We start from the raw sequence: 22,865 nt of genomic DNA, 5'->3' as shown, positions 1-22,865 counted from the left end.
GTGAACTTCGTCGCCTAGAACACCTCCTTGCGCACGGGCAAAAAATTCATACTCAACAATTACCTGACGTTTCAATTGTAAGTGAAGACAGCTTTCATAAAAGTTTTTGTGCTCCGTTTTTGTTCTTAATAAACCGTCAGAGCTAACTTTGTAGTCTGGTTTCATGTTTTCTCTGAAGTAAGTCTTTTTAATTTTCGACCCAGCCCCGTTGTCAAGTTTGAACTCCCCGCACATGTCTTCCTGTCAGGGCCGTTTTCTGTAAAGACGTACAATGCATTCTTCGTCACCTGCCACCCTGCCAGAAATGGGAGTGTCGTTTTCCCTTCAACCATGGAACAATTGCCTATTTTTATCGCTGCGTTCTAGTCTATCGAAAGCGCACATTTTCCCTGGTGAACGTTGACATGAATTTTTTAAACAATCTCTGAACGTCGCTTTTCGGGTTATTTGATGTTGCCGTGGACCTTTTTGCTTTTAAGATATTATTTTCAAACACTGCGTTGGCTAGGGTTACTTATTTGCATTCGGTTGCAAAGGCCCGACCTCAAAGTGCGCCTCATCTTCAAAAACCGCTTGTTCGTTGCGTACCGGCTATCGGATTTCGTTTGTTTTTAGCAGGGCTAGAAAATCACTGCGGAGAGACGAACTGTTACTAAAAGGGCTTGCCTGGATCTTACATAACTCTACTGTATTATGATCTGTTCATCTGAAGCACAAAGTTTCCTAAGAGAAAGAAACAGGATCTTGTGACAGAAACAATTGCAAACGGGAAGTAATTGTACATTCTTCTTTCGCATGTCCACCTGCTTGTTGGAGAGCAGTTGTTCATTTGCTTTTCGCGGCTGCACAACAAAGGTACGATTTAACATCTATTCACTCTTCACACACTGTAACTTGAATATTTTACAATCCTTGCCACGTTTTTTTAAGAATCCTCCTCACAGATCTAGAACTAGAAATGGTAAAACGGCTATAGTCAACACGAAGAAAAAGTTTGTAAGGAGAAGCACACTTTCTAAAAATTCTCAAACACCCCCATTTCGCCCGTTTTATTATTATTATTTTTTTTCTCCCGCTTATTTTCCTGAGGTGTACCAAGGAAGGCCAAGCAAACAAAGTGTGGTCGAAAATCGCTCATTTTTCAGTTTTTTTTTTCCTGAGAAGCGCAACTCTTTTAAGGCTTGCCTGTTGAATAAATATAACGCCTCAGTTTTGAAATTGAAAATCACAGCAAACCTTTGCCTTTGTGAACCAGTTCTGGTCCTTGCCGAATTTCTAAACAAATATGAGGGCTTTTTTACCCAGGCACGTGGAAAGGCTACTGAAATAGTTTTGGCCCAGCATAGCTGGCAACTTTCAACGCTCTGTTTGAGAAAACTAGGTCGCGTTTTTCAGCTAAAGTAGAAAAGTGTTAACCATTCGCTAGTAGGCAAACTTATGAACATTTTTCTAAAGTTAAAATCATTTGAACTTATGAACAGCAATTTGACCAGTAATTGGAGAACAGGGAAAAGCTATATGGCAATTATTTATCGTAGCAATCATCAGCAATAATATTCGAAAACAGGATCCAAGCTTCGTTGTTTTGTTTGTTGTTTTCGCGGTGGCGAAAATCACACCCATTTCAAGAGAATTTGATATTTTGCGTTACAGTCAGTTTAGCCGCTGTGAGTTAGCTGATGAAACAAGACGCATGAGCGAAGCTTTTCTAAACCTGTATTTATTATTTGGAACTTTTCACTTTTACTGATAGGGGGAAAGTTCTGTGGAATTTCTTTTAGTTGTATTTCGCTGAAATGCCGTGAAACTGAACCGCATTTTCCACTGAGCTTTTGTCTTCTGTATTCAGCGCATTGGCAATGAAAAAGAAATCGAAGATGAACAGAACTCTCTTTTGGTGCTACCAGCGAAAATTTCGAGTCTGTTTGATTTTCATTCCTCGTGTTAGGAGTAAGCGTTAGCAAAAGAGTTTCAATTGGGCCCAATAATCTAAACTTAATATGCGTTTGAATTTTTGATGATCTTATATACTATATGTTTTTCAGAGCTTACATTTGGCGAATTAAGGTATTTAATAGCCTTTGCAAAAAGTCATTCATCGTAAAAAGTACACCTCAGTTTACTTACAGTCTCTGCACCCGTTGGTACTGTTCTATGATAATATGATCGTTTAAAATTTGGTTGAAAAGAGTTTAGTTTGGGTGCAACATCACCAGAACAATGTGCCATGCTGGTGTGGGAGGAATTTAAATAAAATCATTTTGCATTCTAGTTTATATTGTTAACAAAATTCAAGGAGCAAATCTCAGCCGAAGTTTAAATAGGGAGTGAGGAAATCTTTGTAGACAATAAAAGGTAATATCACGTCTGACTAGTTTTATTGTTTGACAGCATTCTTCAGGCTATAAATTATCCTAGTTAATTTTTTGCATTAAAAAGAGAGATTCGTCTTATTCTTTGGCAATGTGGTTTGTTTTCGTAACTCCGCTGTGAAAACAAAAACGCCATCCAAGTTAACGTCTCTTTAAAGAAAAGGAACGAGGAAAAAAACAGAACAGCAGACGAAAGTGACAGTTTTTAATTTCTCAAACAGGTGGTGTATTCCAGCATCTTTTTGGCTGTCAAGGAAAACATTGAGGAACACTATAGACTCGATTCACGTCAGTTGAAGGGACATTTAATCTTGTATTCAACTGGTAAATTAAATTTTCTTTATCCCCTTGCCTGTCGCTTACCATTGGTACCAGAATTGCGGCTTGCGTAAATGGCAATCACGAAGCTCTGACCTGTCTTGAACGTGATGTCCCTTGTTCTATTGAAATCTCAGGAATGCCCTTTGTTGCTTTTAGGGAATCAAGATTGTTTATTTTTATTCTAGCTGTCTTTATTATGGTTTTATTCACTAGCTGTTGTATAATTTTCCGAGAAATGAAAATCTCTTTGGTACTTTCTTATTTTAACAAACTGAAAGAACTTTTTGAGGCCCGATCGAGTGGCAAGATTCATGAAACATAGATGAAGTCGGGTCCAATTTCATGTATCTGTACTTTCACCGTTCGTTTCTATTGAACTATATCATGTTTGAAAAACAAAACAGTGCAAACTGGCGAGCTTTTCACGGAAGCGATAATCAGAAACGTGCAAGGCGAAGATCGTATAGAACGGACAATCAAATTTCATCCATGATCAGCGTGTTCTGAATTGGGCGATTTTAGATTTATTGTGATGAATTTCGATTCGAAAGAACAGCTCTTTTCCAGCGTTATACCTCACTTTACTCCTCGTTAAATTTTCCTCATCAAACGTATCTAACCATATTATCTTTCATCGATCTATCCTCAAACATCAAAAATAAGCGTACTAACCTTCTGTTGAAGGGAACAAAAGATGCAGTTGAAATAATTTCCCGCGTTATATAAGGCTAGGCGAGAAGGAAACCATTTTTTTTTTTTTTTGGTGAAAATTGAACTGACTTGTCAACATACCGGTACCTTACCTTGAAAATAATTGGACAGTCAATATTTTCGAATATAGACCGGTCCAAACCTCGTATATTACAGTTTCTTCTGCTTTGTCGGTAAGCAAGCCGTTTTATTACAAAAGAACAATTCGCTGTCAAAAACAACAGGTGATCCTTGAACATTTGAACCAGTAGTATTCTTGATGAATGCCTTTGTGAGGGTTTCATTGAAATCTAAGCGACCAGAGGTCTTTGAAGGACCAGTCTATACCATACGGCTGTAGATTACTTTTTCTCTGCTTCGATACTGTACGGAGGTTAATAGTAAGTTAATAGTTCTATTTCTAAATTAAACCATTGCTGTCCCCAATTAGTAGAGCGTGTTTTCTACTTGGCTAGTAAAGACTGACTTGATTGATTGCCGGATTGTATCCGAAAACCCCAGCTTATTCCGAGAACAGGGTAAAATATTTTTAAAATCCTTTATCACTCGTTAGTATTTCTTTGGTTGTTGTAAGTTTTTGAAGAAATTCAACCATGCTTATAGTATATATAAAGTGACTTAATGCATGCAGTTTCATTTTGGTATCTTTAGAGTACATTCTCCATTAAGAAGGATTCTTCTACGGCGAACTATTATTTAGTTCTTGTTCAAGGCTCATATACTTTATCACATTTGTAGTTTTCCTTTCCAAAGTATGGCTGCCTCGTTTATTCCACTGTTCATAGTCATGCAGGCTTTTCGTATACACACAAACACACACACCTCGTATTTTTTAGAGCTAATTTAACTTGAAAGAGATTGACGCTGAGATCCTAGCAAACCAAAGAATACAAATCTTTAGAAAGGAAAGAAAAGTGATAACTGGCGAGTATTGCATCTTTGGGGCCTTTGGCAAAACATTGTCTTCACACTTTTCACTAGAGGCTTCTAATCTTGAGTCACTTTAGCATAGCATTCACATCGGTCGGATGCCAGTCTGTTGAAGCCCTTTCTTTGTCTCTCTGGAACCAGTTTAGCGACCGCTTGGAAATTAAAGCAAACGTAATTCGTACATAAATGCGATGGTCATTCACTTATTCACAATTCCGGAGGTAATTATAAACCTGTGACAAACTACAGCTTCCCATCTTTTTGGAAGTAGAAGTATTGCTATAGGCGCTACTATACTAATTTGAGAACCGGAGCTGAGGATTCGGGTCGCTGAATTACCCACATTAGATAGAACTTAACCTTTTGAGGAAGTTTTAACTTCTACAATGTAACTGATCGAGTCTAGGCGAAACCCTTAAGTGTGACTATTCAAATATAAGTTATTAAACAGTAATTCTCTATACGACTGTCTATTATGCTGTACAAGGCTATTCTAACTTTTGAGTCTTGAAATACTAGAGAGTGACCATTCAAATTAAAACTTAAATGGGCAGTACTTTAACCTGTGGTGCTGTTTATTATGTTGTACAAGGTGGTTCTATAACTTTTGAGTCTGTGTATGAAATCCTTAAGTGTAACCATTCAGATGAAAGCTACTGAGACGGTACTTTCCTGTGGTGCTGTTTATTATGCTGTACAAGGTGGTTCTAACTTTTGAACCTTTGGGACAAAATCGTAAAGTGTGACAATTCAAACGAAAGCTACTGAGCAGTACTATCCCGTGGGACACTTTATTATGGTCTACAAGGTGGTTCTAACTTTTGCGTCTTTCAACGAAATCCTAAAGTTAAAGTTAAGTACATTCAGATAAAACCCACCGATCGAGCAGTTCTTTATTGTGGTACTTTTGATGACCGTGGTATACAAGGAAGGTCTAACTTAAGAGTCAAGATCAGTTTAACATTTTGATCAGCATTTTAGTCAATAAAATTTTCGTCTTTTCTCCATTTCTGAGCCTGTCATTTTTGAGACAAAACTGCTGGTAAACACCACTTTTCACACGTTTTATCAATGCAACACTTCGACAAAGCTTAAACGCTTTTTGTGAAATTTTCTAGGGGTGTTTAACATTTAACAGTCACTCGTTAGCGTAAGATTTACACGAAATATTAACAGGAATTTGAAATCTCGGATTTTTTCCAAAGGATTTCAGTTAAATTATCTGAAAGTTACAACGAAAACGATAAAGCGGAATCCTTAGCGTTTTATGCCTTACGCGACCATCCAAAAGAAAATCTGTTGTTTTATTTCTTACAGGTACATCATTGTTTTTATTAATTAATTTGTACCCATTCAGACAATTCGAATTTTATTAAAACTTAGCGTACACTTTCGATTTCATTCATGACTTTGTTTTGTTTCTTAATCCATTTTACGAAAATCGAACATCTGAGAATTTTCCCTTCGAAATTATCACTATATAAAAAACTGCAATTATATACCAGTAAATAACCTGCAGTATTTACTCTGCTTCATGCTCGTATCAATAACTCTTGCTTGATTCTAATTCGCCCAATTCTTACGTCAAAGTAAAATGAAGTTAAGCACTAAAACACAGTACTTAAGTGACATTGAGGCGAAATTATCCTGTAATATTGTCCTTCAAATAGCCGTCAAATCCACACAAGAATGATTTGCTCAGTTGCGAAAGTCAAAGATTTCTTTTGTGTTTTAGAGATTTTGTCTCAGTTTTGTGTCTGCACTTAGATTTACTGGGCATTTCATAGGTGTGACAAGCTAACAATACTTCGATCATGCTTTAGACGATATGGCTGCACTTTGAAAGCTTTAACATGGCTTACCAGCAGTTCATAGAATCTGTTCTTTCTTGTTAACCATCAAAATTCTTCCGTGCGTGCGATATCTCTATTCACTGGGAAAGTCTTCCTTTTTAGGTTCCTCTGCGAACAGCATATGAACAAACAATGTCGCTGGAAGGTTTTCCTCTTTCAAAAGGCTCTTTCGCTGCACCTAAGTAAATGTTTACGTGAAACATGATTTCTTTTCACGGACAGTTGTTTCAATGGCGAAACTCCCTTTGTGTTTTGCTGGTAGCGCGAACCGGCTACCTGTTTCTAAGGTTCAATTGTACCTATTCCGTTCTGCCAGACCGGAGAGTCTGTTGTTTGAGGACCTCAACAAGTTAAGACATCGCCAAGAAGAAAATTCATGCCTTAGTTAAGGCCGCTTGCTTTAGCCTAGTGAACGAAATCTGCCCTTTCCTCGAAGATCACATTATCGGAAGCTCAAGTCGATTATTGCTTGGTACTCTCCTTGGAACATTTTGTACCGTGTTTTGATGACAAAGATCTGAACAAAGCCTGCAAAATATACCCTCTTCCTCTACCAAGAAGCTTGATTTTTTAAGGTAAGTTTAATTCTCGTAAAAAGCGTACATTCTTCAGTTCTATATTTTAGCTGCCGTACATTGTTACCAAATATGCTCCATAAAATCGCTGCCATCTGCTGTTCCGTTTTATCGGCCTTTGTGATCTTCACATTACTTTTATTATTGCATTTGACACAGCGATTGACGTTATTTAATAACATTTTGCATCTTCACCCGAGGGTTGAAATGTTTGCTGACAAAAACAGCATGATCAAAACTCTGTCTTTTGATACAAATATTATGTAGTCTACGTTTGTTTTGGCTTTGTTTTTTAAATCGTTGTTATCTTAATTTTATTTTATTAAAAGGGACTCTTTAGCATGGCTCAGGGCGAGATTTGAAAGTGGAGGGTCGTATCTCCTGTGAGCCCACAAAAAGCGAGTGTGTTCAGGCAAATTTGATCTCAGTTGCCCATAGTTTATGCAGTTCAGTGAAGGATCAGATTTTGTTGAATATTAAGCGATTGTTTGACGTCTCTTCTCGAAGCTATGAAATTAAATAAAGTACCAAAGTGACACAAATTAAGAAAGAGAAATCTCATTTTTAATTAAAATAACCGAATTTAACTTAGCGAGAAGGCTGTGCATGTTTTTCCGTCTCTCGCTCGCGCCTAGATGACACTCTTTACAAAATAAATTAATAACCGCAGTGCATGATTTTCGGCACGCCTCTTGCTGGCCAGAAAGAAATAGCTTTCATCATTAATTTTGGTAGAATAAGGTTGTAAATAGATGGAGGTTGGTACGTCTTTCATCTGTCTTTGAGGGAAAAAATTTCGTGAAGGACGACTGCGTGCCGACATTTGCAGAATAGTAGAAACGTTTAAAGATGCTAAGGACATTATACTGTTTACTTTGATTTGCCTCAAAGTTAATGACGAGCTTCTTTTTTATAATTTTGACTCTACTTAGCACCGTAAACTGACCGGCCCGGAACATGTAAAAACAACAAAAACACTGAAAGCCGAGAACTGAGAAGATTTCAAACTCTTTGAAACCATATGACAGTTATAGCGATAGTATATGAGAGTTAGTTGTTTAGAGTAAAAACGCAAAGGAGAATACGACCGTCTATAGATTTGAGACTGAAACTTTCAAAAGATTCAAAATATTTAGGTCCGTACGAAAATCGAACAAGGTGTTTAGAATTCTCAAGCTGACTAAACCAAAGCGAAAGTTTCGACTTTGGTACTGGAAACCTGTTTTTGTTTTTTCTTTTGGCTATGGCCTTTGTATTTCAAGATTTAGTGCCGCAAAAAGCAAACTCAGTACAAAGTTTGTCAAGTTTAGTTTTCAAAAAGAAACGAAGTCATAAATACGGTGAGATTTCAGATTGCTTCCATGATGGAGCGAGAAACGTTGTTATCCTCGTGAATGAACGCACAATCGTCATGTTGGTTTTCAATACCTTTGTGAAAGTATGAATTTGATGTTATTGATTTAACGATTATTTCAATCTTAGGTTAATTCCTTGTAGAAGAAATTTATAGCTGTCAAGATGACAAAATGTCTTACCCTTTGCAATGAAGATAAAAAGAAAAGAAAATTTGTGACATAAATTTATGTGCACTGCCACTGAATTCTGAGTTCGTTTCTCGACAAACTACCGCGACGTCATTTTCCTACTTCGTAATGTAATGTAGTGAAATATGGTTCGAACTGTTGAAGGTAGTGGACAAAAGCCTGTACTAGCACCATTAAAATGAAACGGCTTTTAGCAGTACTTTCATGTGGTGCTGTTTGTTACAATGTACAAGGTGTTTTTATCAACCGATTCTCTCCGGAGGTTGAGTACCATTCAAATGGAAGCTGTCCACCGAGTACGTTCTTAGTACTTTTACGAAATGGACACTTAGAAATTTACCACTATGTAAAGTCAAAAACTTTAAAGTGTACCATATGGAAAGCGAACGATTACATTATAACCTCTCTGGCATGCTCGACCATCTTAAAAGCCTCTTACAACAGAGTTAGGAAATTGCCCCATTAGGCAGAAAACGCATTAACCGAAAGCCGTCTCCCACACATTTCCAGCCGTGACTCGTAAGAGTTAAGTACGCTTTTGTTTCTTGTTCGAAAAGCTCAAGTTGGCTTTTGTTTCAGAACACATTCAAAACTTAGCATTGGAGGTTTAAATTTCATTTTATTCATACTGATGTACATATATCTCTCTTCCACGTGGCTAGCAAATTGACCGACTCAGTAATTTTAAAGTAATTTTTACGTGTTTGAAATGTATTTTTAGCTTATAGCTATTATCCTTAACTATTACTCTAACAAAAATGCACATTTCGCTCGAATTTGTAATCGCAGTTTTGTTTTAAATTTTACATGAATGTTCGGTTTAATTCAACGTTTATTTTTTCTCGTAGAAATCTTTGAAGTAAAAACAACTATTGTCTATGGACACACTGCTACCTGTACTTAATGTAAACAGAGAGAACAATCTTTTTGTCACCATTTTAATTCTGCGATTATTGAAATATTTCCTCTTTCAATCTCATGGTTGTGTTTCAATTGTTCGTCGCTTAACCTGAAGATGCGGTAATAGAATGAGAATTGGTGGATTTTTTAAGGAGTGCGTCTAGGAACATTGTAAAAAAGCCGGCTTTACCTGGGATATCTTCGCATATTCAATTTAGACTTTGAAACCTTGAACTTTATTAAAACCATAGGCTGTGATAAATACATTACATGTATGTAACACTGTACAATCGATTCTGATCTTCGAAAATTCTCATCTTACAAATCCTTGTTTTTAAACTATCATTTCAAGGCGTCATTTTGAGATAATGCTGAAAAAAACAACGGTCTTCTGTCGCTTTTTAACTTTCTCTACTTTCGACTTCACACAATGCCCTATACTTGAAGTTTAGTGCTCTATTGAACATATGGTATCGCTACGTTTCTGCTGACTTATTGATCGTATTAAAAGGTAATGTTTTTTTTTTCTCTTTTTCTGAGTATGTCTGTGTCACAAACTGAAATCGTGATCTATCACGGATTCATCGTAGTTGCTCAATTGTGAGACTCGATCCCTTTTCAAAAATTGCATTTATTTATTTATTTATTGTTTTTTTTTTTTTGGTTACCCAAAAAATCTCAAGGTTACCCTTGCGCGCATCCACTGTGAGTTTTCTGTATGGTAGAGCCGTTTTCGTTTTGTTGAATTATATTAAAAATATAGTTTCCTACTGTCATTTTATTTGGTGCTCAGTTTGTTAAGTAAATCTAATGTTTTTACTAGCGCGAATTCTCGCCATGAGCTTTTTTAATATCTAAAACCGTGTTTTTACAAATGTTGATTGTGGGATGTCTCATTGCTAACGCTTTCTTAACAAGGCAGGCAGAATCTGCGAATTCTAACTTTAAATAACAAAAAAAAACCCGGCTTTGATAGGACAGTTGTAAATTAAAGTAAAGGCTCTTTCCTTGCATTTGCGTGCTGTCAGTTCTGGTTTTCTGACTCTCTTTCAACCTGTCTAGAAATCTAAAGTACCTGCTCGTTTAATTATGAATCCCAAACTTAATGTAAACATTAGGAGACTCTAAAGTGCACTCTGTCGGCGTTGAGAGCTTTTTCCTCTTTAGTCAAGCCCTGATCGCAATGAAATATTTATTGTAGGGTCGAAGTAAAAGAACTCTTTCGGAACTTTCTTTGAGTACCCACGCTACAGGTTATAATCGCGCCCCGCTGTGTTGCTGTACCGGTTGTCCGCAAAACACTACAGTTTATAAAGCTCTCGCTGCGCTCGTTAGGGGCAGACCGCGTTTTACTGGAATGCGCATCTAAGGAATAACATTCACCTGCTTCGAGCTTGAAAGAAATTTAATATCGTGTTCTTGTGGGCGCGAAACTCCTGGCGTGTGGTATGTCGCATGCTCTCTTCATAAAATGGGGGAATTCTCCTTTGTCTCTGTATTTCATCAACGGAGATCATTTGAAAGCGCCTTGTTCGTTTCTTTCCTTTTCGTGCGAATTATTGGAATTGCAGTTTTATGTTCCTTTTGGTATGGTTCTAGAATTTGTCTTTTTTTTTTACTGTTTGTTTTAATTCACTGCCGAAAAAAAAACTTATGTTAATGTCATTCTCGATCAAATTGTCAATTTTTTTTTCTGTTTAGTTGCGATGAATTACAAGCAATATAAGCCAAGTTTTTCTTTCTTTGTCGTTAAATTATTGAGATCTGCTTTTTTATCGGGAAAAGAAAATTTCAATGCTCATAAAATTGCCCAGTGGTGAGCCTACTGTGTGCTGTATCAGGAGATACCATAGCAAGTATTTCCCCTTAAAAGGGTATTTAACGGCCTGCCAACCAGAATTGTTCGTCACTTATTGCCTTGCCCTTTGAAGTTATTTGCCCAGTGAAAAGCATTAAAGGTCGGCACGTTTGAATCCGTGCATCTGCGGATCACTGCTGCGCTTAAGCTTAGCGTGTGTTTGCCCTCAATATTCAAACATGTTATTTCAAAATAAACACCGCATTTTGTTTTTCCTGAAGTAACTGTTTTCTCTGTGTCTCGTGTATTCAAAGATCGTGACTTTCCTTCCTGTGGTCTTAATTGGGGCAGGCGTTTGACCGGCATGCTTATTGCCTGTCAATTTCATGTCTCGCTTATTGGCGCGTCATGTGCGTGTACTCAGCCAATGCGCGTTGAGCTTTGACATTCCGGTTTTGAGAGGGCTTCCGAACCCATTTTAAGTCTCCAACTTGTCTAGCTGGTGGCCAGTCATTTCGCTTCCCTATCGGATGTCTATTGTTCTAGACCTGTTCATTTAACGGCTTTTCTCTTGTCAGAACAGTCACTTAAGCACATCCCGCACTCGTCCTATTAACTGGAGTCAATAAGACATTTATCGCACGTTCATCTCCATCACGGAGGGTTATTAGGTTTTAAGTTGCAGTGCTACTTCGTCGATAAGCTAGAGGAGCCGCATTAGCCATATAAAGTAAGTGACAGTAGCTTTAATTATTTGTAGGGTTCCAAGATGCGATAAAAGCCCATTTTAGGAAAGAAATTCATATATTCAATTTGACTTGTCTTCAACGGGTACATTTGCAGCGGAAGGTTCTATCTAGGTGCTATCTAGAAGTGGAATTGGGGCGTGGGTTGTAGTGATCAAATATATTTTAAAATCAAGCGTTAGCGTCGCTTGTGATGTTTACGAGTTGGTTTGTCGAACTTTCCGGTATTTTTTCCATGTGTTTTTATAATGTAGCTCACAAGGAGTTTATCACTAACTATCTTATATTCAGTTTCATATCTGCACAAAATTCTCTGCGGCTATTCCCAAAGGAAAGCAATATAAAAAGCGAGTTTTGTTACTGTACTGAATTCTTAATATCACTAGCCTTTCCGTATTAAATTCCACAACAATTTTCCTAGCCACACGAAGCATCCTTTCAACGATTTTGAAGTACAAGAAGCCAAGTTTGCAAAAACGTGGACCAGACATAGTTCTAACACACTTTTGGGCGCGATTTATTGTAGAAATAAGAAAACACAGAAAAATAACAGCAAGTCGCTTTATTCAGGAATATTTTACTACAAGCATACAAAATATATCCAGAATTTCATGAGTCGGCAATAGTTCTCAGATGTTATAGGACAATTTCGTCTTTAGAAAAGTAGTATTTCAAGATTATTCCGTCTATTGCTGGTTATTACGGAATGTTTGCCTTGGAACAACCAGACACACTCTTTGAGATGCCTTAGTAGTTTTAACCATCATTGCTCTTCGACTTCTTTCATTTTTGTCCGTATTTGTCCCATCAAAAATCATTCTCTATAAGGCTTTTTGTTCTGTGTAACTGAAGAGGGATTTTGTCATTTCAAGTCACTTTAATTTTGAAACTTAAACTTGTCGTGGTTTTTTGCTAATTATAAAAACATTTTCTAGAAGTTTCAATCGACTTTAAGTGTGACCGTCTGCATGAGAAGTATGTTGCGTGCTAAATCCCAATAACTTCATGCCTTCAGGGGAAAGACAAAATTGTTCGACTTAATTGACTCCGTTTCTCCCTGTCAGTAAATATGGCCCTAACTTTTGAATCTTTGCAGATAAAATCCTAAAAAGTGTGCCCATTCAATAGAAAGGTATTGAATTCGCCGCTTGTTTTATAACAATATTATCTTTTCAAAATGAAATTTGGGTATTATTTCCTTTGTCCAATTTGGTTCATCTGCACAGGTGTATGGAAGGGCTTAAAGAAAAGTCCAAGTCGGCCAGACTTTGTTGTTATTAAAATAAACCAAGATCCATCCACACCTTTGCTACACAATCCTTTACTTTTACCTTTATTGAGTTAACAAAAACGGTGAGGCATCACGTATGCTAACTGTAATAAATAGACGAATAATACTAAACATGCTAAAACGCTGTTCTGAAAAAGAGGTTGACTATATTAGCTCCTAAAAGCAGCCACTTTCTCCTTAAACGTGGCCAACGAAGGAGAGGTATAACTATGTCAGCCTGGAGCTGATTCCAGTCCCTAGACGTTCTTGGGAAAAAGGAAAATTTGAAGGAGCTATAGGGCGTCTGAAATTTAAAAACATGACTATTCCGTGTTCGCGTTGCTCTGGAGAACTGCAAACAATTTTGAACATTCATATCCACAAGGCCGTGAATCACAAACGACACAGACGATTAATGTTCATCCATCATTTTAAAACTCGATGACTAACACCTTTCATGGCATTAGTATAAACCTACACAACAACTACATATATTTTTTCCCTTGTATAATCGCTATAATTTAGGGGTATAACTGACTTTAATAGCAATAGCTAGGGACTTCAGTTTTAAAACGTTCACTCGATTCCTGAATTCAATATTGATTCGATCTGATATGTTTTTTACTTTTGTGGCTGTGAGCCTAAGCGTAACCATTCGAATCAAAGCGGTTAGGCGGTACGTTGTACTCTCCAATGGTAGTGCTTATAAACTGTGCAGGGTGGTTCTAAATTTTGTCTGTGCTTATGATCCTAACGTGTGACATTGATGGTTAGTTTTGTCCTCTAGTGCAACATACTACGCTTTTCAAAGTAGATGTAACCTTCTGCTCTACTATGGGTAAAATTGTTAAGTGTAACCAATCAAATGGAGCTGCGAGGTAATTAAATTTCCCTGTGCTGTTTATTATGCTGTACAAAGTTTTTTTTCTTACTCAGTTGGGATAAAATCCTAAAGTGTGACCGTTTAAATGAAAACTACGGAATAGTAATTTCCCTGGTTCTGTTGATAATGCTGTACAAGTTGGTTAATCCAACTGAGTACGTCAGGAAAAATCCTAAAGTGTGACCATTCAAAAGAAAGATACAGAATAGCAAATTTTCGTGAATACCAGGCGATATTCCGCGAGATTTCTCAGGATGATTGTTAAGTAGCTCAAATGACGCATTCGTATTTCGTTGGCGTTGCCGTTGGTGTAGGCGCCCAAAAAGACATGTACGCTTTCTATACGCTTTCAATTCTGTTTCTAGGTAACGCAATGCCGTACTTTCTCCACGCGTTCATTTATTTGTCCTCCAATTGTCAGTTTGTCATGCTCAAAATTTTGGGGGGTATTTTTGCAAGTTTATAGGAAATGTCAATGTCACTCGTTCCTAGGCTTCCTCGATTGTGATTCTTTTAACAAATAAAAAGAAAAACATTACAAGACGTTATAAACTTCGTTGGTATGTAGTTTATGGTTAGCTTATGCAGCACTGCAAGTGTGAGGGGAACGACAGGATAACACCACAGACATGCGCACTAGAGCGACAGGAGTAAAGAGCTAAAACAGTCTATAACTAACAAAATAACAATGTAAAGGAGGAAGCCCCCATCGACAGATGTTTTTGGCCTCATTGGGCTTTGTCATCATGGCATAGGTTAAAGAACGTGGAGGCAAAGCGCCCAAGTAAAGACTATTAAATCATACAATAATGGTACAATTGTGGTGTTTGAATGATAGTGAGATGGGTAGGTTGGTAGTCACAGGCATGCGCACAAAGGAGACCTTGTCATATTGGTCCCATCTCAGAAGTACACTATTCTTGTATTATAGGTGGCGCTTGAGCTAATATAGAGGGCGATATGGGGGACACGCCGTAAGTTCTTTTGCGCTCGTCATAGGTTACATCATAATTTGAGGGCTTTTAGTGCTACATAGATTCTCTCTGCCTGTAAATAATTGATGTATTTTTGTAATGCACTCAGTACGCGTAAGCACAAAGTCACTGGAGTGAAGTGAAACGTTCATCCCAGAAGTGAAATTATCTTTCCCAATTAATATTCAAAAAGATCAAGAAATAAGATCCAGTCGAGTTGCCTTGGGATCGTCAAAGTATCGCCTTATAAGGAAAGCCACGTGTTTATTCAACTTAAAATGCGAATGTACAATGAGTTGCTAACAGAGGAGAGAAAACCAAACGTCGTGCTAAAACGTTGCAAGCAAAAAGCTGTGTATAGATATTTAATCCACAAGTATTGAGTTTACTTTTGAAAAAAGAAGTCCTCTACCTCAGGCAGGAATGTTCAAAGGTTCCTCATGGAAAATTAATGGTGTGTTTTGTTTGCGGCCGGGTGCAGTTGTTGGTGCTGTGGTCTTTCACACGCCTCGTAACGTCAATTATTACTGAATGATCCCTTCGAATTCTTGGTAAGCCTGAAGCTCTGTTAACTTGACCTTCATTTTATACCATACTCTGTACGTTCTAAAGACTTGTTTTCTCCATTTATTGATCTATTTCTTATTGTTATTTTGTTTATTTATTTTCTGCTATTCCTGCATGTCAGAAAAAAATGTTGCTGTGCTTTCGAATGTTCTAGAATAGTATCGGTTTATTACGAATATCACTTTGGCCCACTCATGGCTGGTTCAGCCCTTCAATACTTGTTATATTTGCAACCCTCAACATCGAATCAAACTGAACCCCTTCCGAAGAAGCAATTGCCATCTGAAAGTGAACACAATAGTTGTTACACCCGTAGATACCGGGCAAAGGCTGTCTTCTACATCTTCTATGTCGTATTTAACCTCCATGGCTTTGTAAACCCCAACTGTTCCACTCGTAGAGTGTGCCCTTGACTCCTCGTATGTACTTCTCCCTTTTGAGTCTCGGTGAATGGCGATTCACGTGAAAACGATAAAACAGTTCTTTGTTGTGATAATTATTCTGCTTATTGTGAAGTTGGTTGTAACTTTTAAGTCTGTAGACGAAATCCTCAAAGGCAAGGCTTTTAGCAGAACTTTGAGGGCGTATTATTTTTTATATGCTGTAGAAGGTGACTCCAAAGTTTGCGTCTGTGAATTTCTATGAAAATCAGTTACTGAGCATGCAGCTCTTTATTCTGGTGCTGTTTATGATGCTATAGAAGATGATTCTAACATTTCATTCTGGCCACGAAATCCTGAGCTGTGACCATTCAAATGAAGGTTATTGTAAACAGCATTTCTCGTGTTGTCAGTATAGTACCAAACGAATTCGGAGAAGTCCCAGTTTCGAAATAGCATTGAGAAGGTATCTAACTTAACAGCGGCTTTCGGACTGCTATATTTCATGTTGGTGAAAAAGTGGAAGGAAAATGTGGAAAATTCCATCTACTCGCGCGCAATTAAAGCCCCGCAGCGTTTTATCCTAAAAGATAATGCGAAATTACTTTTAATAATTGTTATATAAGATTCTCTCTCTCTGCCTGAAAACTTTTCTTGATTTATACAGCAAAAATTAACTCTATATTCCGCTAGCGATCTTTTCGTCATTGTTATGTGAGGAAAGTGGCCGATTTAAACAGAAGTAATTCTTTCCTACACAGCAGAATTGCACTCTGATGATCGTTCTATCAGACCGAAACTGGCGTCTTTAGCATAGACTTAAAATCCACCGCCATAAAAATTAGATAGATATATTTATTGAGCAGTCATCGAAGCAGTGAAAGTTTACTCATGTACTTGGTAGAGTTGTTTCTGCGTAGTGCAGATCAAAATTCAGAGCCAGCCTCTTAAACATAAACGCTAAGAGACTCATCCCAAGCTATGCCGATGTAATTATTTAACCATATCTTGCATTTTTCTTCTTTCCTAGATTGAAATCGTTAGTTGGACATCTTTTATAAACACAGTAACTACAGATTTACGTGAAGGTATGTATCTTCTTCAGTATTTCAGTAGAACATTTTTCAGTCTTTCACACCCGGAAGGCGAACCTTGAATCACTTAAAGTGGTTCCAACTTTCGATCCTTTGGTTGTAAAACATCCTAAAAAAGGCAATTCAAATGAAAACTATAAAACATAGTTTTTCTCTGTTGCTTATAACGCTGTACAAGGTGGATCTGACATTTAAGACATTGGAATAAATCCTAAAGTGTGACCATTCAAGTGAAAGCTTCTGATCAGTACTTTCCTGTGATGCTGTTCATTGTACTGCACAAGGTCGTGTTAACTTAATTTTGTGTCCGGATAAATTCCTCGCATCTAAGCTGACTCAAATAAAAGTTATTGAGCAGTACGTCTACATTCTTACGTTGTTGTTCTTCATGATGTACAACGTGGTTCCAACTTCTGAGTGAGTGGAAAAAAAATTCGAAGTGTGGCCTTTCAAATCAGTCAAAGGTGGCCTTGTTCGTTCTTCAGTGATTTTACCAACTGAATTTTTATTATTTTCCCCAGGGGTGATTCATACAGGCATCAGTAATTGTATATTTACTGATATTCACAGCGCTCTTTTGTCCTCGAGAATTGTCGGCTATCGAATTTTGTTAGAGAGGTAGTGTTGAATAGTGTGGTTTACACAGACGACTTCTAGTTATGTTTCGCGACTTTCAACAACCTATCGCTGTAAATACCAACCCGCCAAGATATCAAGCAAAAGATTGTTTGAAGCCATTGTATGGTTAACTCGAAATGGACGGAAACTTATTTAAAGCTTACCTTTAAACTAAGCTCTGATAGGTTTTAAGATGGAACTCATGACGACAAAGAAGAAGACTTGCGAAGTCAATGTTTAAGATCTTGTCGGTAGCTCTTTCGTTTCAACGGTAATACCGGCTTTGCGATTTAACCACGGCCGCCGGGACTCCAGAATTACTGTTGGAATTGACTCAGTTGGTAAAAAGACGCTGAAAATAATGTGACAGAGATTTTATACGAAGTAGCTGAAAATTTTCGACCGACGGTTTTCATCAACTTTAATGGCTGTATGACTGAGTTTGATCAGTTCTCTTACCGAATGTTGTGCAGGTGATTTTGGCTTATATGTGCTGTTCGAAAGAAGTCTTGCATGTCGGTAGTTTTATTTTCGAATTTTGCCCAGTTAAATCTGTTTATTTTACTACAAGAAATTCAGACGCTGAATTCCGTGAAAAGGTGGCTTTTCCTTTGCGACAGATTTCATTTTAAATTTATGTAGGCGTTAGGTCTACTCTCGACTAAAAACGCTTGTCAGGTTCATGTCGGTTGGAAGTCTGTTGTCGGAAAGCCTTAATCACCTAAGAAATTCGCATTAAGTTTTAAAGAAAATCTAAAGCTTTCTTGCGCAAAATTTCAGCTCAGCATTTTGTTACCCTGGAAAACTAATTCCTTTCGTTTTCGAAGGGAAAATATGTCGTTAAAATTTTAGAAAAGGTCAGCTAGCATTTTCGTTCAGCCAACAACAGCTATTCAGCTATTCAGGAGATATAAAATCGCGTCTCCTAAAATTTTCTCCAGCTTAAATTTCGGCTAAAGCGTGCGAATATATCAAACTGTTTAAGCATACACAAACATGTCTTTTAAATGGCACAAAACCAACTGAGAATACAGGAGAGAAAATGTAAGTATTTTGGTTTGATTTGCATGGGTGTCCCTCTCTAATGATCACAACATTTTTATTTTTTTCAATCGTTCGATTTTAAAATTGCATTTTTATGATAACATTACTGGTGGGTGGCGGTGACCTTCCATAATGGCTTTGTCGGGTGACCGTGGTCGTTTGAAATGTTCCATGTGATGAGTTGTTTGTTTTTCAATATACAGTGTTTATATTACCATCAGGTTAAGGCGATTCCTGCGAGCCTAGCCGGACACAACTATTAAACTGAGTATTTCCTCTTGCTTCAGGGGTTTATCAGCATCATTTATAAAGGCGACCACGTTGAAATACGGCTAGGTTCTTTTCCGTAACTTCATTTTGAGTAGCTATACGTATATGAGTACATCCACGCAATAAAAAATTAGAACCACATTGTACAACATAAATATCAACACCCCAAGAAAATACTGCTCGGTAGCTTTAGCTTGCATGGTCACGCGTTCGGATTTCATCAACAAATGCCAGTCTACTTTTTACAGCATCACAGGAAAATACCGCTCAGTATTTCATTTCTTTCATTTGTATGGCTACAGTTAAGGGATTCTTCCAGATTACAAAGCTAGAATCATTTTGTGGACCACGTTACGTAATACGGTAAAGTATTGACCCTGTAGTTCAAAGACTGGATAACTTTAATTTATTGAGTGGAGAAGTTGTAACCCCAACCAACACATTTTATCCGTTGCGTAGTAATATATCCCATGGATAAAGTAAAACGATCTTTGAACAACCGTGGACTGCTTGGGAACGTTCATTTGAATTGTTATAGTTTCGGCTTTCCAACGCAAAGGACTTGAAAGTTTATCCGCGTTGTACCATTGTCAATCTTGAAGGAAAACAGTATCATATCACTATATAGCTTGGAACACAACTTATCACTGAGTAGCTATTTCTGTTTGGGTGGGTCACAGTATTTGCTTCTATAGCTTCAGTTTTTTTAACGTAGGTATAATGAAATACGTACCAAGATACGCTTTATCCTATAGAAACATTTTTTTGGTGCCAGATTGGGAACATTCGGGCACATGCAAGCATTTGTCAAGTTCTCTCGAAATTTCGTTTGTTAGGACTGAATCTCATGTCACGGTGATTCCAGCAGTCATGCCTTTTTCAGTACATATATCCGGTTTCTTCAAATTCAACGTTTTGCATAATTGTAGCAGTTGGTATTTATTTGTCAGTCTTTGTTGTGAACTGTCAGTTTCAGTTATAAATAGATCCTTGCGTGTTACTACCTGTTCTTAGAATTAAACGAGAGAAGGGATAATTCTTAACTAGTTTAAGTTACGATTACAGGTATTTAGAATTACGTCCATCGTGGCCGTGATTATAAACGGAATCACAGATAATCCGAAGTTGTGTCGTATTTTGACTGACTGATTATTGCCAACCTGTCACATTCGATTCCTTGTATTAGAAAAGAGTCAAGTTCGCTCGAGGCGTGTTAAAGAAAATGAGAACATTTCCCAGCGATATCGGCGCAAAAAAAAAAAAAAAAAGTAAGAAAGACAAAATAAACGCACAATGCGAACAATTGCGAATCGGGTTTCTATTGATTTAAGTGCTCCAGGCAAAGTTATACTCCGCTTTGAAATAAACATCTTCTATTTACGGTTTTGTGCTTACCAGTTTAAAGCCAAAATATCGAGATCTTTGCTATCACATTTAAAGAGCAATTTCACACAGTTGCACGCTTCACACTTTATAGTGAATTACATGAAAGGGAAGTCAATTTCACATTAACACCTTCCACCGTAGAAACGCACGGACTTTTTTTCCTGTTGAATTCAACTTTTGAAACTTCTCACTGGTATATTTTACTCTATATGGAACTTTATTACGATTGTTAAACCATTACTTAACTTGGGCATTTACATCATATCTCATACGTTATTTTCATCTATTCGTACAACTTATCTTGTCAGCGTTTGTGGAGTTCTATTTGAATCTATCTTTTCAGTCCTCAGACGGTGGTGTAAAGAATTCGTTCTGATTATTTTTTTTCTGACCAATAACTTTGGAGGTGCGTTCAAAGAACTTCCAGCTACGTTTGAAATCGGTAGCCGTAATACAAGATGATTTGGCGCCTCTAGTTGCGGTATTAAATGTTGCTTTCACCAGCCCTAAAGAAACACTATCACTCTACAAGGCAGATGGCCTCGTAAGTTATTACGAGAACACAAAATAAAATCGCATTCAAGTCGCTCCAACGCTCAGTCTGGTAATTTCTTAAATGAAGTCTTTCTCAGTTTCCTTTACGCAAGGCTTAGTCACTTTTCTCATCGTTGCAGGACTAAAACCAACTTCTGGTAAAACAAAGAACGTTTCCTTCTTGAGAAGATAAAGGGAAACGATTCCCTTTGCTTTTAGACGACATGAATTATGCATTCAATTTCGGTCAGTCCTTTAAGGTAAAATATTGATTTCAAGGTTATTGAGTGTCTAAGTGTGGCTCAGAAAGTGATTTCTTTATGAAACTGTTAACGACAACGCATTTAAACTGACAAAATAATATTTCCCTTTCAGACAATTTTCTTTTGTGGTCGCACGGTGATTTTTTATTCGTAATTTAACATTTCTCTATTGAATAACACACTTCCTTTTTTGTCACTGATGCAACCTGTTCATTGAAGCAACATTTTTCGCTCCGGTTCTTTTTTTACGCAGACCTTTTTCCCTATTCGCTACAAAGAATTGCTAAAAAGCGCTAAATCGGCCCGAGATCTTCCGGTCTGTTAGTTTAGCATGGTTTTATTCCTTGGCACCGTTGAAGTCCCCAACCCCATGCAGTGTTTATTTATTAAATTCTCGGGTAAACATTGTCTTTGCTAGCGTGTGTGCTCAGAGCTCAACTGAGTAAAACAGAGCTTTGGCAGGAACTAAACACGGTCGGTATCTACTTCGGTGAAAACCGGCGATTTTAAAAGCTGCGAGAGCTGGCCGCGCCGCTCATTTCACGTACAAGCGTGGTAAACTTTTGGTAATATTATTCCTTCATCAAAATGCAAAACCGGTTTCGTCTCTCCGTCTTTCAAGTGTAAAATGAGTGGCAGGAGAGGAGAGTTTGCCCTCAGGCAGGGCTCAAATTGGTTGTTCCTTTTCAGTCCAGTCGTATATTAAAGGGACTTTTCTCCGATAACCCTCAGTAACAAAGTCAGTGCCAGATAGTTTCAGTGCATAATGGGTTTGTTCGGTGAGTGTATGCAAGATTTCGTTGGAGGTGAAATTTGACCGCTTTGTTTAGCTGTGTAAAACAGGTGCTTTTCAAGTGAACTAGCTTTCAAAGTTCTACCGCGCTTTTTTTGAAGCCAAGGAATCGCTACTAGTAGGCGGAGCGAAAAACTGGTGGCGAATCAGGCACGCTTTCGCCACGAGAGGAAATTTTCTTCCGTTTCATGAAACGGCGAACGAGTCAAATGACAATTTCTCGGTCAAAGCGAGATTTCGTCAACAAAACTGAGCTTTGGGTTTTGATCGCGCAGTTCCCCCTGTAGTAAAAAAAAATTAACCTGTCAGGGGATTTGAATCTACCACGCTAGAAAAGTTAATATTTTACAGGCACTTTAATATTTAACGCGAGAGAGATGTCTGCGTTCCGCCTTTGCTTCTAAACTACAAGTTGCGCCTTGGAGGGAAGACAAAATATCTCCGCAGGGTCTCGAGGTAAGCGTGCAAGAGCGCTGTAAAGTTGCAAGTAACGTGGTCAAATGCTCGTATATTTATGTTTACCTACTCGAAATAACTGTGAACAGCATTTGTCAGCTGTGTCTGAGAGGTGAATTTCTTTTGTGAGTAGACACCTATCGCTAATTTGCATTTGTTTGGTGAAAGGCTGTCGTGTTTATAAATTAAATGAGACGCAAACAAAATATTATTAAGTGCAGAGTGCGAATGTACACTTGGCCTGGCAGGATCTGAGGCTACAGTAGCGCCCTTTTAGATAAAGCATGTCAAAGACAGCCTTCTCGTTAAAAAGTTTACTTTTCAATTGTTTTAATAACTGAAAACACAGGTTCTTTCGCTTGGCGTTGGATTAGCGCGTGTTTAGAGAACCGTAGAAATTGGATGGTCATCTTTGTGCTCGTTTTTGCCGATAATTAACCTTTTCAGCGAGAATGTCGTTTTGTTTCTCGGCGCTAGAGAGATGGAAAACGAAGCTTTTTCGATCGACGCGCGTGTTCGCTATCTCTTGAAAATTGAAAACCAGTTGTCAAAGCAACTGATATTGGTCATAGAGTAACGACAT

General features: G+C 37.7%; 1 protein-coding gene across 6 annotated transcripts in view; it reads left to right on the top strand.

Annotated features, from left to right (window-relative positions):
• LOC146451244 (insulin gene enhancer protein ISL-1-like) overlaps positions 1 to 22,865 on the top strand; it is a 54,748-nt gene that overhangs the window by 6,754 nt on the left and 25,129 nt on the right. For 3 of the 6 annotated variants that reach the window (XM_085099316.1, XM_085099311.1, XM_085099312.1), the window contains one exon: positions 16,855 to 16,912. The gene's annotated coding sequence lies outside the window, so the exon portion shown is untranslated. Of the gene's footprint in view, positions 1 to 11,599; positions 11,735 to 15,183; positions 15,429 to 16,854; positions 16,913 to 21,790; positions 22,283 to 22,865 lie in introns of those variants that run through there. The other 3 variants (XM_085099313.1, XM_085099317.1, XM_085099314.1) reach the window with 3 other exon arrangements.

Source organism: Pavona decussata, unplaced genomic scaffold (assembly GCF_977016875.1).
Source record: "Pavona decussata unplaced genomic scaffold, jaPavDecu1.1 SCAFFOLD_391, whole genome shotgun sequence".
Taxonomy (NCBI): domain Eukaryota; kingdom Metazoa; phylum Cnidaria; class Anthozoa; order Scleractinia; family Agariciidae; genus Pavona; species Pavona decussata.
Note: the sequence above shows the minus strand (reverse complement) of the source record. Positions and strands in the feature narration are given on the sequence as shown.